This window comes from Cucurbita pepo, chromosome 4, assembly GCF_057944985.1.
Source record: "Cucurbita pepo subsp. pepo isolate OVF chromosome 4, ASM5794498v1, whole genome shotgun sequence".
Lineage (NCBI taxonomy): Eukaryota > Viridiplantae > Streptophyta > Magnoliopsida > Cucurbitales > Cucurbitaceae > Cucurbita > Cucurbita pepo.
Window position 1 is genome coordinate 4,478,238 of NC_141801.1, and position 16,639 is coordinate 4,494,876.

General features: G+C 41.8%; 19 non-coding genes across 19 annotated transcripts; all 19 read right to left on the minus strand.

Moving 5' to 3' along the window:
• Positions 1-9,813: 9,813 nt before the first annotated feature.
• Positions 9,814-9,887, minus strand: TRNAI-AAU (transfer RNA isoleucine (anticodon AAU)). Its single transcript has one exon. It is a non-coding gene; the product is annotated as a tRNA-Ile (tRNA).
• Positions 9,888-10,826: 939 nt separating this feature from the next.
• Positions 10,827-10,900, minus strand: TRNAI-AAU (transfer RNA isoleucine (anticodon AAU)). The gene has a single exon. It is a non-coding gene; the product is annotated as a tRNA-Ile (tRNA).
• Positions 10,901-11,262: 362 nt separating this feature from the next.
• TRNAI-AAU (transfer RNA isoleucine (anticodon AAU)) lies at positions 11,263-11,336 on the minus strand. The gene has a single exon. It is a non-coding gene; the product is annotated as a tRNA-Ile (tRNA).
• Positions 11,337-11,544: 208 nt separating this feature from the next.
• TRNAI-AAU (transfer RNA isoleucine (anticodon AAU)) lies at positions 11,545-11,618 on the minus strand. The gene has a single exon. It is a non-coding gene; the product is annotated as a tRNA-Ile (tRNA).
• Positions 11,619-12,129: 511 nt separating this feature from the next.
• On the minus strand, positions 12,130-12,203 carry TRNAI-AAU (transfer RNA isoleucine (anticodon AAU)). The gene has a single exon. It is a non-coding gene; the product is annotated as a tRNA-Ile (tRNA).
• A 258-nt stretch (positions 12,204-12,461) lies between these two features.
• On the minus strand, positions 12,462-12,535 carry TRNAI-AAU (transfer RNA isoleucine (anticodon AAU)). The gene has a single exon. It is a non-coding gene; the product is annotated as a tRNA-Ile (tRNA).
• A 328-nt stretch (positions 12,536-12,863) lies between these two features.
• On the minus strand, positions 12,864-12,937 carry TRNAI-AAU (transfer RNA isoleucine (anticodon AAU)). The gene has a single exon. It is a non-coding gene; the product is annotated as a tRNA-Ile (tRNA).
• A 391-nt stretch (positions 12,938-13,328) lies between these two features.
• Positions 13,329-13,402, minus strand: TRNAI-AAU (transfer RNA isoleucine (anticodon AAU)). Its single transcript has one exon. It is a non-coding gene; the product is annotated as a tRNA-Ile (tRNA).
• Positions 13,403-13,579: 177 nt separating this feature from the next.
• Positions 13,580-13,653, minus strand: TRNAI-AAU (transfer RNA isoleucine (anticodon AAU)). The gene has a single exon. It is a non-coding gene; the product is annotated as a tRNA-Ile (tRNA).
• A 428-nt stretch (positions 13,654-14,081) lies between these two features.
• TRNAI-AAU (transfer RNA isoleucine (anticodon AAU)) lies at positions 14,082-14,155 on the minus strand. Its single transcript has one exon. It is a non-coding gene; the product is annotated as a tRNA-Ile (tRNA).
• A 173-nt stretch (positions 14,156-14,328) lies between these two features.
• TRNAI-AAU (transfer RNA isoleucine (anticodon AAU)) lies at positions 14,329-14,402 on the minus strand. Its single transcript has one exon. It is a non-coding gene; the product is annotated as a tRNA-Ile (tRNA).
• A 174-nt stretch (positions 14,403-14,576) lies between these two features.
• TRNAI-AAU (transfer RNA isoleucine (anticodon AAU)) lies at positions 14,577-14,650 on the minus strand. The gene has a single exon. It is a non-coding gene; the product is annotated as a tRNA-Ile (tRNA).
• A 76-nt stretch (positions 14,651-14,726) lies between these two features.
• Positions 14,727-14,800, minus strand: TRNAI-AAU (transfer RNA isoleucine (anticodon AAU)). The gene has a single exon. It is a non-coding gene; the product is annotated as a tRNA-Ile (tRNA).
• A 178-nt stretch (positions 14,801-14,978) lies between these two features.
• Positions 14,979-15,052, minus strand: TRNAI-AAU (transfer RNA isoleucine (anticodon AAU)). The gene has a single exon. It is a non-coding gene; the product is annotated as a tRNA-Ile (tRNA).
• Positions 15,053-15,272: 220 nt separating this feature from the next.
• Positions 15,273-15,346, minus strand: TRNAI-AAU (transfer RNA isoleucine (anticodon AAU)). The gene has a single exon. It is a non-coding gene; the product is annotated as a tRNA-Ile (tRNA).
• A 177-nt stretch (positions 15,347-15,523) lies between these two features.
• TRNAI-AAU (transfer RNA isoleucine (anticodon AAU)) lies at positions 15,524-15,597 on the minus strand. Its single transcript has one exon. It is a non-coding gene; the product is annotated as a tRNA-Ile (tRNA).
• Positions 15,598-15,763: 166 nt separating this feature from the next.
• Positions 15,764-15,837, minus strand: TRNAI-AAU (transfer RNA isoleucine (anticodon AAU)). The gene has a single exon. It is a non-coding gene; the product is annotated as a tRNA-Ile (tRNA).
• A 451-nt stretch (positions 15,838-16,288) lies between these two features.
• TRNAI-AAU (transfer RNA isoleucine (anticodon AAU)) lies at positions 16,289-16,362 on the minus strand. Its single transcript has one exon. It is a non-coding gene; the product is annotated as a tRNA-Ile (tRNA).
• Positions 16,363-16,528: 166 nt separating this feature from the next.
• Positions 16,529-16,602, minus strand: TRNAI-AAU (transfer RNA isoleucine (anticodon AAU)). The gene has a single exon. It is a non-coding gene; the product is annotated as a tRNA-Ile (tRNA).
• Positions 16,603-16,639: the final 37 nt, after the last annotated feature.

Genomic DNA, 16,639 nt, shown 5'->3' on the forward strand with positions numbered 1-16,639 from the left:
GCTTTGGCCGTCCCGTTTTTGGCTACAACGCCCACTACGACGTCGAAGATTGGGTCGAGAAGAAATGTGCTTCCTGCCTCGATGGGTCTCTAGACCCTCCCCCGCATCTCCGCCCCCCGCCACCAATCGAAGCTATTCCGGTGGCGGAGCCGCTTGGTGGGCCGCCGAACATCAAGGAAGGTGGCGATGGCGATGGCGACAGGGAACGCGAGAATTTGCAGTCGGTGCCTCCCGGCAGTGGCGGTGAGTCGTGAAATTTAATTAGAAGAGTAAAGTTTTTTTTTGGGGTTCACTTTTTTTTTTTTAATATTCCATCCGGTGGATGAATGAATCTTTTTGCCTTTTTATTTTTTGTTTTTATTTTTTATGCAATTTAGATCGTTCAATTTAATTAATTTATCCCTTATTTTTCTTTTATCTATTTTTTAAATATCTCAATTGGATAAATGAACATAGAGAGAGATAATAATTATTTATTTTTTTACTAACAACAAATAATGAGAATGGAAATGTAAACTATTATATATACATATATATATATTGAATTATGTGGGGCCTCTTTATTAGGTTTATCTTATCTTTTACCGTTTACCGTTGTTGTCTCGTGAAGATCATGTGTGTTACTCTGTTTGAATTTGGGTAACAAATGTTATTGTCGTTTGTGGGAGAAGGAAAAAGATATTGAAAGATTTGCATATCATACTCGAAGGATGAACAAGAATATGAGGAAGCAACATTGGAATCAAGGCGGAGACGATTTTAATGAGGATTGTGACATGTAAAGAATGCGATAAGTTATACGTCATTAGCTTCCTACTTAACTAGGGTGCTTAAAGATAGTGGAGCTGAAGAAAAGAATGATTAGAATAGACCAATATCTGGTTGAAAAGGTTGGATCAAGCTCTTTTTATTGAAGGTTCGAGTTGGGGAATAACTTGTTAAAGATCATAGAAAAATTAAGTCTAAGATGGTGGAAGATACGAGAGAAACAAAAAGTCATATCCATAAAGCGTCTAATGTAGTTTGATGTAGTGAATCCTCTTCGACATTTGTGACTCTGATATAGAGATGTATGTTTAACTTGTCGATGTTAAATATCTTACAAAATATTATTTGATTTATTAGGATATTTTACCTTTCCAATAAAATATATATGGAATATGGAAGTTACCCATTAAAAAAGAAAGCCTTTGAAACAATTTTTTTAAAAAAGAATACTAAAAAATGGAGATTATTTTCCATGTAGAACCTGATCCTTCAAAAAATAAATAGAGAATTTTGCGACACGATGATGAGGTGGAGAAGGCTTCCCCATTCTCGTCCCACCCCGGGGACATCCCTACTTTGTTCCAAAGAGAAAAAAGACCAATGGAAGTTTTAAATATACTTGATCAAGTATGGGCCGAAAAAGACTTTACAAGAATATGCACCACACTTCAATAAAAAATCTTTACCGATCAAAAGTTCCATCGATGCAATCATTCACACGTGCAAATACCACGATTGCGACAACAACTACACTACATGATAAGAGATTTATTTTAACAATGGATACGAAAAAAAATGTACAAAAATAAATGAGTTTGAAAGAGTTGGCGAGATCAAAGAAAACAACCATTAAAAACAAAGGAAAAACTCGTATGGAGAAAACTTTTAGTCCAACTCGGGGAGGAGAGGGATGACTGAAGTTGAGCCGACACTAAAGTAAGCCAAGGAATAAGATTTGAAAGGTGCACCTTGATAGTCACTCCTCCTCTTGACTTGATAAATTTACGGATACTAACTTAGGTCAAATATTTAGAAAAGAATAAGACACAAGACTGAAGGATGAACTAAACATATGGTTTTCTCATTTTTGTTCTTGATTTTTCTCTAAATCGGGGAGATTTATGAGAAATTAGGATATAAATTTTTGATATGTTGTTCTTGAAGAGATTTTGCACAAGTTTGGGAAGGAAGCTAAAGTCGGTCTAGAAGTTGAAGTTCCGGTAAACCTCAAGAAATGGTAAGAACATAGTTTTCTATCAAATTTAAGCATATTTATTTCCTTCCTTAGTTGATTAAAAATTACGAGAAAAATATTTTTATATAGAAAGATTAAAACTCAACTTTAGTGAAGGAACTAAATTAAATCGAGTTTTTTAGACTCATCGAATTTGGAAAATTGTTTGCGCAAGGATGAGGAAGAAGAGACACATGTTAGGCGATGAATGGACGAGTGCGGTTGACATGGGTTGCGACATGTGTCGAGTGCGGGTTAAGAAATGCGTTAGCTTAGAAAAAAGGAAGAAATTCATGCACTTGATTCAATTAGGATTTGAAGGTGGCCGTGTTGACCTTGTTGACTGACCCGACCAACACATATTCCTTGTTATGTTGCACGCAATTCTATGTGTGTCCACTCTTTCGGCTCACGCGTGAGGTAGCTCTCTAGTACTTTCAAGCTAGGCCTAGGTCGGTTAGGGATGTGTGTCGAGATGAATAAGTGTCCAACCTTGTGAAAATGGTCAGTGGTCTCCTAGACAGCACCATTTTGCTGTAAACTCATCTATAAGAAGGGGGCGTGTCGAGATGAATAGGTGTCCATACGTTGACTCAATAGTTAATCAATGCACAGAGAATTGCATCCTCCAATCTTAGGTGATTTTATGGTCTTGTGGAAGGGCACCAGCTAAGCTTCTACAAATAATCTTAAGATTATCTCACACCATATTGCCTCATTAGAACTTTATTAGGTAGAGTCTCAACCCAAGTCACCAGTTATCCACTACGTAGACAAAGCAAGGTCACACTAGAAAATTTCATGACAAAACATGCAAAGGTCACACTAGCAACAATGCATCTAACTAAGGATGCAAAACTATGGTGAGATCCAAATACATGGACATCCAAGTTGAACGAATCACCGTAGACACTTGGGAGAGACTGAAGTAAGAGCTTTGTTCATTATTCTTCTAGAGAATGCTAAGATACTGGTTAGGAGGAAATTTAGAGAATTAAGACACACTGGGAATATCCAAGAATATGTCAAGTATTTTTCTATGTTGATATCTTTGATATGTATTAGAAAGATGGTCTTCTATTTTGTAGAGAGATTGAAATCATAGGCAAAGTTCAAACTATATGACCAACGAGTTCAAGACATTTTCTCAGCTTACACAGTAGATGAATGATTGTTTGATATGAACCATGAGCGTTAACCTTCTTTAAGGGGAGGCAATAGAAACAATAGACCTAACTCGTCCAAAAGTGGGGGAAGAGACAGAACAAGGACAATAAGAGGAGATCATTGACTCCAATGATGGAACGAAAACTCAAGAAGAGTAACCTACCATCAAAACCACTTGAATTAGGGACCTCCATGGGGACACATAGAGTGTTTGATTCTCTTAAGAGGGCAACCCTCTAGGCCTTCCAAGCCATGTGTAACGACCCGGGAAAAAAAGAAAAAAAAATATATATGTATATATAATAATAAATAAATAAATAAAGGAAAACGAAAAAACGAATAAAAAAAAAAAAAAAAACTCAGTCGCCGGAAAACCTGCGAGTTTTCCGGCGACCGCCGAGTTTCGCAGAACCCACGCGAAACGACGGTCACAGCACGCCCACCCTCAGCCCACGCCACCCAGCATCTTCAGAACACCTGCAAAGGGAGAAAAGAGAGAAAATTTCGAGAGAGAGAGAGAGAGAGATTTCGGACAAACGTCGGCGAGTGTCCAGTTTCTCCGACGAGCCCTCAAACCACCCTAAAACCGACACCAAACGACCTGTTATCACCATAAGAGGGATCCCTAACGAAAGCACAATAACTCAGGGTGCGTTTTGTGTTATTTCGTAAGCGTCGTCGTCGGTAACCGAGGCGGAAAATTAGGTTTCTTAATCGATTCTTAGATCTGTGCCTTTTAGGAGCTTTTAGGCCGCAAAACTCCCAGAAAGGAAAGAAGGACGACGAACAAAGAGGAAAAGGGAAGGAAGAGGACCGAAATCGGCAACGAAAACGCCGCAGGAAGGAGAGAGAGCTCGCCGAAAAATCGGCCGAAGTCGGGTAAGGAAGACGAGATCCACGGATCTGGGTCAACCTGAACCCAGAACCCGGGAGAGCCAGCCCGTTCCTCCCTTGGCCTTTGTCTTCGGCCCAGCCCAACTACAGCGGCCCAAACCTCAAACCGGCCCAGAAGCTACGGTTCAGTTGAACCAACCCAGACTAGACCCACGGTCCAATTGAGCCAGCCTGCAAACCAAACACTTGCGGCCTAGCCTAGTAAGCCGAGACCCAACGATTGGTCTTGGCCCAGTAGCCTTCCACAGCCGCGACCCGAACCACGACCCGAACCAGACTGCGACCCGCGCTTCGACCTGACAGTACCGCTCGACGTGGCTCTCTCTGCTGCCGCCACGTGTCACACAGTGGCGTAGGCAGTCCCTCGGCTCGGCTCGGTGCAAACGGCTCGGCTCCCTCCGGTGACGCTCCGGCGGCTCCTCCAGCGGCTCTGGCGGCTGTTCGGCTCGGCTCACCTGTTTTCAGCCCGGTTTTCACTGTTTCGACCCTCCCATATCTGTTTTCGGCCCCGATTAAGGTATCCGAGGCCGTTTTAGAGCCGTATTTCACATTTATTAAATTATAGGTAAATTAATTGTGAAATACTAATGGAAAGTGGTGAACGGTGTGATAGAAAACAAACCCCGGCGACGTAGGAAGCAGCTCTCACGGAACGGGAGCTTACGTTTAGCTATTTAGGGAGTATTTCGGCCAAGGCCAACCAAGTAAGTGGCCTTACTATAGGATAGGCTAAATAATTGTATGAGTTATGATGATGTGTGGATTATGATGCTTGATGATATGTGCGGTATATACATATTTTGTCGAGTGACGCTTGATATGTTTGACGCACGTTGTGGCATTATGATGAGCATGATGATTGCATGATTTTTACCTTAATATGATGATGTTTTCCATATTGAGCATGCTAGATGATGATGAGTGCCATATTGCATCATGTCGTTAGATCGACGTAGGACACAACCCTAAGAGCATGAAAATGATATTAATATAAATATCTACGAGTATGCGTTACCTAGAGTAACAAAGAGATGAGACTAGAGGGTTGTGTCAGAAGAGACATTACAATGGATTTAGAGGGACCTCATGCATTTTGTATGTTCATAAGCATAGGGCTACTTCCCCTAGAGATGATGAGTGCGGACGCGCACCTTATGATGAGCGCGAATGCGCACAGGTGCGAAAGCACACAGATGAGGGTGTTCATGAGGCGCATGACACTATGGGGTTCCGCTGACCTCCGGACGTCGCTACAGATTAGCTTGACCAGAGGGTCCAGGGGGTATGCGAGCGCCGTGGGGACTCACACTCGCACGTGTGAGTCGTGTGTAGGGAAGTACTACATATCCAATTTGTCCGAGACTGGAGGCCACCCCTAAGATGATTAGAGATAGGTCCCTAAATCATGATTGCATGTGTTTGCATTTGCATGGCCCCTATAGCGGGGCCACTTACTGAGTATTCTTTGAAATACTCAGGCCGTGTGCTACATCATTTTTCAGGTAAAGGCAAGGCGCACTTGTACGGAGGACGGCGACATCACGAGCAGAGACTGTGGCACGTGCATAGGGTAGATTCATATTTAAATTTCTAGTCTTAAGTTAGAATACGTTGTTTTGCATTTCATTGTTTTAAATTATTTTGTATTTGTTTTTGTTTTCTCTAAATTTCAGTATTTCATATTTAAACACGTAAGACCATGGCTGTGTTTTCCAGAGAAAAAGTTGTTTTAAACGTTTTTTTAAAGTTTACGTTATCAACTATGTTCCTGTAAGAGTTATATTTCCGCATTATAGATGAGCATGAGACGTTAGTAGCGACTCTGGGCATGTGGAAATTTAGGGTCGTTACACCATGCTAGAAGCAAACTCAAAATCTAGACTCGGAAGCCAAAATGCCATCATTAGAAAGCATTGACAGCCCCTGTGTATGGGGCCTTGAAAGTTTTTGTCTTCCATTCATAAGAAAGTAGTTCATGACAATTGGTTAACCTTGTTGCTACCCCTAAAGTGGCCTTAATTACTTCTCATGATAACTTCGCATGATAGATCGGAATGGTCGCGTGCTTGGTGAAAAACATGATAATGACATCTTGGTAGTAATACGTGACACATAACATCTCATCTAGGTGAGGAAGAAAGTATGAGGCCCATCATAACATCCTGCTCATGAAACATGGTACAAGACATCCCATATTAAAAGAAGAATTCGGAATTCGTAACGCATCACGTGGTAGGAGGTCGTAGTCAATTAGGGTATAATAGAATATTACGTAACAAACTTGAGTAACATGATTTTAAGGCGTGAGATAGATAGGTATGAGCTTTTCTTAAGAAATTCTTGTAGGGTATGAGTTTGTATGATCTTAGGTATCTTCTTGGTACATTGATAGCCTTAGGTATACTTGAATCTTATAACATACCCTATTCATGGTACAAGTATAGCCCTAAAGTAAACATAAGTGTGGTCATGTATAAAGTTCTATGTCATTTAGTGGGTTATTTTTGTTCGGGGCCTCGGCAAGTATCGAATTTTTGTTCGGAGGATTTAAATCTTATTTTAAATTAAATGGCCTAGGCAAGTATCAAACCTGCAACCTTCGCGTTATTAGCATGACGTTCTAATAAACTGAGCTAATAGGTCAATTTTCTACTTGAGGCACAACATCCTACCAACCAAAGTTTGGAATCGTGAGCTCATGGCACATAAATAATGTAGGGAGGTCTAGGGTGACTAGGAAATCACTAAGGGAGGCTAGGTTCAGATTGTGGCGGAGGTACTTAGCTATAGGATGTCAATGTTGAGCTCGTGGTTCTTGTTATGCTATATTCGTTCAAAAGGTAGGGAGGTCTAGGGTGACTAGGACATCAATGCGAAGCTTGTGGGGGAGGTACTTTCTTAGCTAATGGGTATAAATGTTGAGCCCGTGGTTCTTGTTGTGTCATATCGTGAATTCAACCAACTTTGTTGTTCGGGCTATTCAACATTCTTAAATTTTGAATCTAGTTTTATAAATTAAATGACATGTGCAAGTCTCGAACCTGCAACCTTCGCGTTATTAGTATGACGCTCTAACAAATTGAGCTAATAGGCCAAGTTTCAATTGAAGGCATGACATCCCACCAACTGAAGCTTGGAATTGTGAGCTCATGGCATATAAAAGGTAAGGAGGTCTAGGGTGACTAGGTTCATCAGATTGTGGGGAGGTACTTAGCTATAGGGTGTCAAATGTTGGGCTCGTGGTTCTTGTTATGCCATATTGTGAACTCAACGAACTTTGTTGATGGCATATTTGTTCGGGCTATTCAACACTCTAAACATTTTAATCCTATTTTGTATTAAATAAGCCTATTGAATTTTATTTTGTATTAAATAAGTCTATGCAGGTTTTGAACTTGTGACCTTCCACCAACCGGGGTTTGGGATCAATAAGCCTATGCAGGTTTTGAACTTGTGACCTTCCACCAACCGGGGTTTGGAATCTTAAGTTCATGGAAAATTCAAAAGATAGGGAGGTCTAGGGTAACTAGGATCTAGGTTCAGCTTGTGGGGGAGGTACTTAGCTATATGGTGTAAATGTTGAGCTCGTGGTTTTTGTTGTGCCATATGGTCTTATATTCTGAATTAAGGGTGTCAATTCAATCAACTTTGTTGTTCAGGCTATTTAACATTCTTAAACTTTGATTCTTATTTTGAATTAATTTGGTTTCGAACCTGCGACCTTCGCGTTATTAGAACAACGCTCTAACCAACTGAGCAAATAAGCCAATTTGCTATCTTGCAAATTGAGGCACGACATCACACCAACCGAGGTTTGTTTAAAGGTCTTAAAAGAATGACATATTTGTTCGGGACATTCAACATTCTTAAAATTTCAGTCTTATACAAGTCTCAAACCTATAACCTTTGCGTTATTAGCATAACGTTCTAACCAACTAAGCTAATAGGCCAATTTGCTATCTTGCAAATTGAGGCACAATGTCCCACCAACCGAGGTTTGGAATTGTGAGCTCATGCCATATTCAAAAGGTAGGGAAGTCAAGGGTTTCGATGTAAAATGGTCTAAAAGAATGACATATTCGTTGTTCGAGCCATTCAAAATTCTTAAAATTTCAATCTTATTTTGAATCTATGGCCTATAGAGGTCATAGGCCTCGAACTTTGACCTTCGCGTTATTAGCACGACGCTCTAACCAACTGAGCTAATAAGCCAATTTGCTATCTTCCAAATTGAGGCATGACATCCCACCAAGAAGTTTGGAATCGTGAGCTCATGGCATATTCAAAAGGTAGGGAGGTCTGCGTTGTGCAATATGGTGAATTCAACTAACTTTGTTGAATGGTCTAAAAGAATGACATATTTGTTCGGCCCATACAAGTCTCGAACCTGTGACCTTTGCATTATTAGCACGACGCTCTAACCAACTGAGCTAATAGGCCAATTTACTATCTTACAAATTGAGGCATGACATCCCACCAACCGAGGTTTGTTATCGTGAGCTCATGGCATATTCAAAAGGTAGGTAGGGAAAGGTAGGGAGGTCTAGGGTCACTAGGTTCAAAGGTACTCGTGGTTCTTGTTGTGCAATATGGTGAATTCAACTAACTTTGTTGAATGGTGGCCCATACAAGTCTCAAACCTGTGACCTTCACGTTATTAGCACGACGCTCTAACCAACTGAGCTAATAGGCCAATTTACTATCTTACAAATTGAGGCATGACATCCCACCAACTGAGGTTTGTTATCGTGAGCTCATGGCATATTCAAAAGGTAGGGAGGTCTAGGGTCATTGTTGTGCAATATGGTGAATTCAACTAACTTTATTGAATGGTCTATAAAAGAATGGCATATTCGTTCGGGCAATACAGGTTTCGAACCTGTGATCTTCGCGCTATTAGCACGACGCTCTAATCAACTGAGCTAATAGGCCAATTTGCTATCTTGCAAATTGAGGCATCACATCCCACCAACCGAGGTTTGGAATCGTGAGCTCATGGCATATTCAAAAAGGTAGGGAGGTCTAGGTTCACTAGGACATCACTGGTTCGTTCTTGTTGTGCAATATGGTGAATTAAACTAACCTCATAAATCTCGTTGTTCGTTCTTGTTGTGCAATATGGTGAATTAAACTAATTTCATAAATTTTGAATCTATGGCCCATAGAGATTTCAAACCTGTGCAATATGGTGAATTAAACTAACTGAAGTTGTGACCTTCACGTTATTAGCACAACGCTCTAACCAACTGAGCTAATAGGCCAATTTGCAATATGGTAAATTAAACTAACCTCATAAATCTCGTGGTTCGTTCTTGTTGTGCAATATGGTGAATTAAAATAATTTCATAAATTTTGAATCTATGGCCCATAGAGGTCTCAAACCTGTGCAATATGGTGAATTAAACTAACTTAACTTGTGACCTTCGCGTTATTAGCACACGCTCTAACCAACTGAGCTAATAGGCCAATTTGCTATCTTGCAAATTGTGGCATGACATCCCACCAACTGAGGTTTGGAATCGTGAGCTCATGGCATATTCAAAAAGTAGGGAGGAGGTTTGGAATCGTGAGCTCATGGCATATTCAAAAGGTAGGGAGGTCTAGGGTCATAGGAACTTAGCTCTAGGATGTAAATGTTTGAGCTCGTGGTTCTTGTTGTGCAATATGGTGAATTCAACTAACTTTGTTGAATGATCTAAAAGAATGGCATATTAGTTCGGGCCATACAACATTCTTAAATTTTAAATCTATGGCCCATACAGGTCTCGAACCTGTGACCTTCGCGTTATTAGCACGACGCTCTAACCAACTGAGCTAATAGGCCAATTTGCTATCTTGAAAATTGAGGCATGACATCCCACCAACCGAGGTTTAGAATCGTGAGCTCATGGTAGGTAGGGAAAGGTAGGGAGGTCTAGGGTCACTAGGTTCAAAGGTAAGCTCATGGCATATTCAAAAGGTAGGTAGGGAGGTCTAGGGTCACTAGGTTCAAAGGTAAGCTCATGGCATATTCAAAAGGTAGGTAGGGAAAGGTAAGGAGGTCTAGGGGCATATCAAAAGGTAGGTAGGGAAAGGTAAGGAGGTCTAGGGGCATATCAAAAGGTAGGTAGGGAAAGGTAAGGAGGTCTAGGGGCATATCAAAAGGTAGGTAGGGAAAGGTAAGGAGGTCTAGGGGCATATCAAAAGGTAGGTAGGGAAAGGTAAGGAGGTCTAGGGGCATATCAAAAGGTAGGTAGGGAGGTCTAGAGTCACTAGGTTCAAAGGTACTAACTTTGTTGAATGGTGGCCCATACAGGTTTCGAACCTGTGACCTTCGCGTTATTAGCACGATGCTCTAACCAACTGAGTTAATAGGCGAATTTGACATCCCACCAACCGAGGTTTGTTATCGTGAGCTGGCATAATTCTTGTTGTGAAATACGGTGAATGGTATATTCGTTCGGGCCATACAACATTCTTAAATTTTAAATCTATGGCCCATAGAGGTCTCGAACCTGTGACATTCGCGTTATTAGCATGACGCTCTAACCAACTGAGCTAATAGACCAATTTGCTATCTTGTAAATTGAGGCATGACATCCCACCAACCGAGGTTTGGAATCGTGAGTTCATGGCATATTCAAAAGGTAGGGAGGTCTAGGGTCACTAGGTGGTAACTGTTATGCAATATTGTTATGCAATATGGTGAATTCAACTTATGGTTTTTCGAACCTGTGACCTTCGCGTTATTAGCACGAAGCAAAATTCTTAAATTTTGAATCTATGGCCCATACAGGTCTCGAACCTGTGACCTTCGCGTTATTAGCACGATGCTCTAACCAACTGAGCTAATAGGCCAATTTGCTATCTTGAAAATTGAGGCATGACATCCCACCAATCGAGGTTTGGAATCGTGAGCTCATGGCATATTCAAAAGGTAGGGAGGTCTAGGGTCACTACACGACATTCGCTAGATTAAAAAGGTCTCATTGTTTTTGTTGTGAAATATGGTGAATTCAACTAACTTTGTTGAGTGGTGCCCCATACAGGTCTACGCTCTAACCAACTGAGCTATCCCATCAACCGAGGTCTGGAATCATCAGCTCATGGCATATTCAAAAGGTAGGGAGGTCTAGGGTCACTACGACATTCGCTAGGTTAAAAGGTACTCCTGGTTCTTGTTATGCAATATGGTGAATTCAACTAAATTTGTTGAATGGTGGCCCATACAGGTCTCGAACCAATGACCTTCGCGTTATTAGCACGACGCTCTAACCAACTGAGCTAATAGGCCAATTCGCTCTAACCAACTGAGCTAATAGGCCAATTTGCTATCTTGAAAATTGAGGCATGACATCCCACCAACCGAGGTTTGGAATCGTGAGCTCGTGGCATATTTAAAAGGTAGGGAGGTCTAGGGTCACTACGACATTCGCTAGGTTAAAAGTTACTCGTGGTTCTTGTTGTGCAATATGGTGAATTCAACTAAATTTGTTGAATGGTGGCCCATACAGGTCTCGAACCTGTGACCTTCGCGTTATTAGCACGACGCTCTAACCAACTGAGCTAATAGGCCAATTTGCTATCTTTAAAATTGAGGCATGACATCCCACCAACCGAGGTCTGGAATCATCAGCTCATGGCATATTCAAAAGGTAGGGAGGTCTAGGGTCACTACGACATTCGCTAGGTTAAAAGGTACTCATGGTTCTTGTTATGCAATAGGGTGAATTCAACTAAATTTGTTGAATGGTGGCCCATACAGGTCTCGACCTGTGACCTTCGCGTTATTAGGTCCACGCTCTAACCAACTGAGCTAATAGGCCAATTTGCTATCTTGAAAATTGAGGCATGACATGACCTTCGCGTGACATCCCACCAACCGAGGTTTGGAATCGAGTTAATAGGCCAATTTGCTATCTTGAAAATTGAGGCATGACATCCCACCAACCGAGGTTTGGAATCATGAGCTCATGGCATATTCAAAAGGTAGGGAGGTCTAGGGTCACTACGACATTCGCTAGGTTAAAAGTTACTCATGGTTCTTGTTGTTCAATATGGTGAATTCAACTAACTTTGTTGAATGGTGGCCCATACAGGTCTCGAACCTGTGACCTTCGCATTATTAGCACGACGCTCTAACCAACTGAGCTAATAGGCCAATTTGCTATCTTGAAAATTGAGGCATGACATCCCACCAACCGAGGTCTGGAATCATCAGCTCATGGCATATTCAAAAGGTAAGGAGGTCTAGGGTCACTACGCATTCGCTAGGTTAAAAGGTACACATGGTGTACACATGGTTCTTGTTATATTCAAAAGGTAAGGAGGTCTAGGGTCACTACGCATTCGCTAGGTTAAAAGGTACACATGGTTCTTGTTATGCAATATGGTGAATTCAACTAAATTTGTTGAATGGTGGCCCATACAGGTCTTGAACCTGTGACCTTCGCGTTATTAGCACGACGCTCTAACCAACTGAGCTAATAGGCCAATTTGCTATCTCGTAAATTGAGGCATGACATCCCACCAACCGAGGTTTGGAATCGTGAGCTCATGGCATATTCAAAAGGTAAGGAGGTCTAGGGTCATTGTTGTGAATTCAACTAACTTTATAGAATGGTATATAAAAGAAAGAATGACATATTCGTTTGGGACATTCTTGAATCTATGGCCCATACAAGTCTCGAACCTATGACCTTCGCATTATTAGCACGACGCTCTAACCAATTGAGCTAATAGGCCAATTGGCGCTAGATTAAAAAGGTACTCATGGTTCTTGTTGTGAAATATGGTGAATTCAACTAACTTTGTTGAATGGTGGCCCATACAGGTCTCGAACCTGTGACCTTCGCGTTATTAGCACGACGCTCTAACCAATTGAGCTAATAGGCCAATTTGCTATCTTGAAAATTAAGGCATGACATCCCACCAATCGAGGTTTGGAATCATGAGCTCATGGCATATTCAAAAGGTAGGGAGGTCTAGGGTCACTACGACATTCGCTAGATTAAAAAGGTACTCATTGTTTTTGTTGTGAAATATGGTGAATTCAACTAACTTTGTTGAATGGTGGCCCATACAGGTCTCGAACCTGTGACCTTCGCGTTATTAGCACGACACTCTAACCAACTGAGCTATCCCACCAACCGAGGTCTGGAATCATCAGCTCATGGCATATTCAAAAGGTAGGGAGGTCTAGGGTCACTACGACATTCGCTAGGTTAAAAGGTACTACTGGTTCTTGTTATGCAATATGGTGAATTCAACTAAATTTGTTGAATGGTGGCCCATACAGGTCTCGAACCAATGACCTTCGCGTTATTAGCACAACGCTCTAACCAACTGAGCTAATAGGCCAATTTGCTATCTTGAAAATTGAGGCATGACATCCCACCAACCGAGGTTTGGAATCGTGAGCTCGTGGCATATATAAAAGGTAGGGAGGTCTAGGGTCACTACGACATTCGCTAGGTTAAAAGTTACTCGTGGTTCTTGTTGTGCAATATGGTGAATTCAACTAACTTTGTTGAATGGTGGCCCATACAGGTCTCGAACCTGTGACCTTCGCGTTATTAGCACGACGCTCTAACCAATTGAGCTAATAGGTCAATTTGCTATCTTGAAAATTGAGGCATGACATCCCACCAACCGAGGTCTGGAATCATCAGCTCATGGCATATTCAAAAGGTAGGGAGGTCTAGGGTCACTAGGACATTCGCTAGGTTAAAAGGTACTCATGGTTCTTGTTATGCAATATGGTGAATTCAACTAAATTTGTTGAATGGTGGCCCATACAGGTCTCGAACCTGTGACCTTCGCGTTATTAGGTCCACACTCTAACCAACTGAGCTAATAGGCCAATTTGCTATCTTGAAAATTGAGGCATGACATCCCACCAACCGAGGTTTGGAATCGTGAGCTCATGGCATATTCAAAAGGTAGGGAGGTCTAGGGTCACTACGACATTCGCTAGGTTAAAAGTTACTCGTGGTTCTTGTGGTTCAATATGGTGAATTCAACTAACTTTGTTGAATGGTGGCCCATACAGGTCTCGAACCTGTGACCTTCGCGTTATTAGCACGACGCTCTAACCAACTGAGCTAATAGGCCAATTTGCTATCTTGAAAATTGAGGCATGACATCCCACCAACCGAGGTCTGGAATCATCAGCTCATGGCATATTCAAAAGGTAGGTCTAGGGTCACTACGACATTCGCTAGGTTAAAAGGTACACATGGTTCTTGTTATGCAATATGGTGAATTCAACTAAATTTGTTGAATGGTGGCCCATACAGGTCTTGAACCTGTGACCTTCGCGTTATTAGCACGACGCTCTAACCAACTGAGCTAATAGGCCAATTTGCTATCTCGTAAATTGATGCATGACATCCCACCAACCGAGGTTTGGAATCGTGAGCTCATGGCATATTCAAAAGGTAAGGAGGTCTAGGGTCATTGTTGTGAATTCAACTAACTTTATAGAATGGTCTATAAAAGAATGACATATTAGTTTGGGAAATTCTTGAATCTATGGCCCATACAGGTCTCGAACCTATGACCTTCGCATTATTAGCACGACGCTCTAACCAATTGAGCTAATAGGCCAATTGGCACTAGATTAAAAAGGTACTCATGGTTCTTGTTGTGAAATATGGTGAATTCAACTAACTTTGTTGAATGGTGGCCCATACAGGTCTCGAACCTGTGACCTTCGCGTTATTAGCACGACGCTCTAACCAACTGAGCTAATAGGCTAATTTTCTATCTTGAAAATTGAGGCATGACATCCCGCCAACCGAGGTCTGGAATCATCAGCTCATGGCATATTCAAAAGGTAGGGAGGTCTAGGGTCACTACGACATTCGCTAGATTAAAAAGGTACTCATGGTTCTTGTTGTGAAATATGGTGAATTCAACTAACTTTGTTGAATGGTGGCCCATACAGGTCTCAAACCTGTGACCTTCGCGTTATTAGCACGACGCTCTAACCAACTGAGCTAATAGGCCAATTTGACCTTCGCGTTATTAGCACGACGCTCTAACCAACTGAGCTAATAGGCCAATTTGCTATCTTGAAAATTGAGGCATGACATCCCACCAACCGAGGTTTGGAATCGTGAGCTCGTGGCATATTCAAAAGGTAGGGAGGTCTAGGGTCACTACGACATTCGCTAGGTTAAAAGTTACTCGTGGTTCTTGTTGTGCAATATGGTAGTTAGTTGAATGGTGGCCCATACAGGTCTCGAACCTGTGACCTTCGCGTTATTAGCACGACGCTCTAACCAACTGAGCTAATAGGCCAATTTGCTATCTTGAAAATTGAGGCATGATATCCCACCAACCGAGGTCTGGAATCATCAGCTCATGGCATATTCAAAAGGTAGGGAGGTCTAGGGTCACTACGACATTCGCTAGGTTAAAAGGTACACATGGTTCTTGTTATGCAATATGGTGAATTCAACTAACTTTGTTGAATGGTGGCCCATACAGGTCTCGAACCTGTGACCTTCGCGTTATTAGCACGACGCTCTAACCAACTGAGCTAATAGGCCAATTTGCTATCTTGAAAATTGAGGCATGACATCCCACCAACCGAGGTTTGGAATCGTGAGCTCGTGGCATATTCAAAAGGTAGGGAGGTCTAGGGTCACTACGACATTCGCTAGGTTAAAAGTTACTCGTGGTTCTTGTTGTGCAATATGGTAGTTAGTTGAATGGTGGCCAATACAGGTCTCGAACCTGTGACCTTCGCATTATTAGCACGACGCTCTAACCAACTGAGCTAATAGGCCAATTTGCTATCTTGAAAATTGAGGCATGACATCCCACCAATCGAGGTCTGGAATCATCAGCTCATGGCATATTCAAAAGATAGGGAGGTCTAGGGTCACTACGACATTCGCTATGTTAAAAGTAACTCGTGGTTGTTGTTGTGCAATATGGTGAATTCAACCAACTTTGTTGAATGGTGGCCTATACAGGTCTCAAACCTGTGACCTTCGCGTTATTAGCACGACGCTCAAACCAACTGAGCAAATAGGCCAATTGGCTATTACCAACTGAGCAAATAGGCCAATTGGCTATCTCGAAAATTGAGGCATGACATCCCACCAACCGAGGTTTGGAATCATCAGCTCATGCATATTCAAAAGGGCAGGGTCACTACGACATTCGCTAGGTTAAAAGGTACTCATATGGTTCTTGTTATGCAAGATGGTGAATTCAACTAAATTTGTTGAATGGTGGCCCATACAGGTCTCAAACCTGTGACCTTCGCGTTATTAGCACGACGCTCTAACCAACTGAGCTAATAGGCCAATTTGCTATCTTGAAAATTGAGGCATGACATCCCACCAACCGAGGTTTGGAATCGTGAGCTCGTGGCATATTCAAAAGGTAGGGAGGTCTAGGGTCACTACGACATTCGCTAGGTTAAAAGTTACTCGTGGTTCTTATTGTGCAATATGGTAGTTAGTTGAATGGTGGCCAATACAGGTCTCGAACCTGTGACCTTCGCATTATTAGCACGACGCTCTAACCAACTGAGCTAATAGGCCAATTTGCTATCTTGAAAATTGAGGCATGATATCCCAC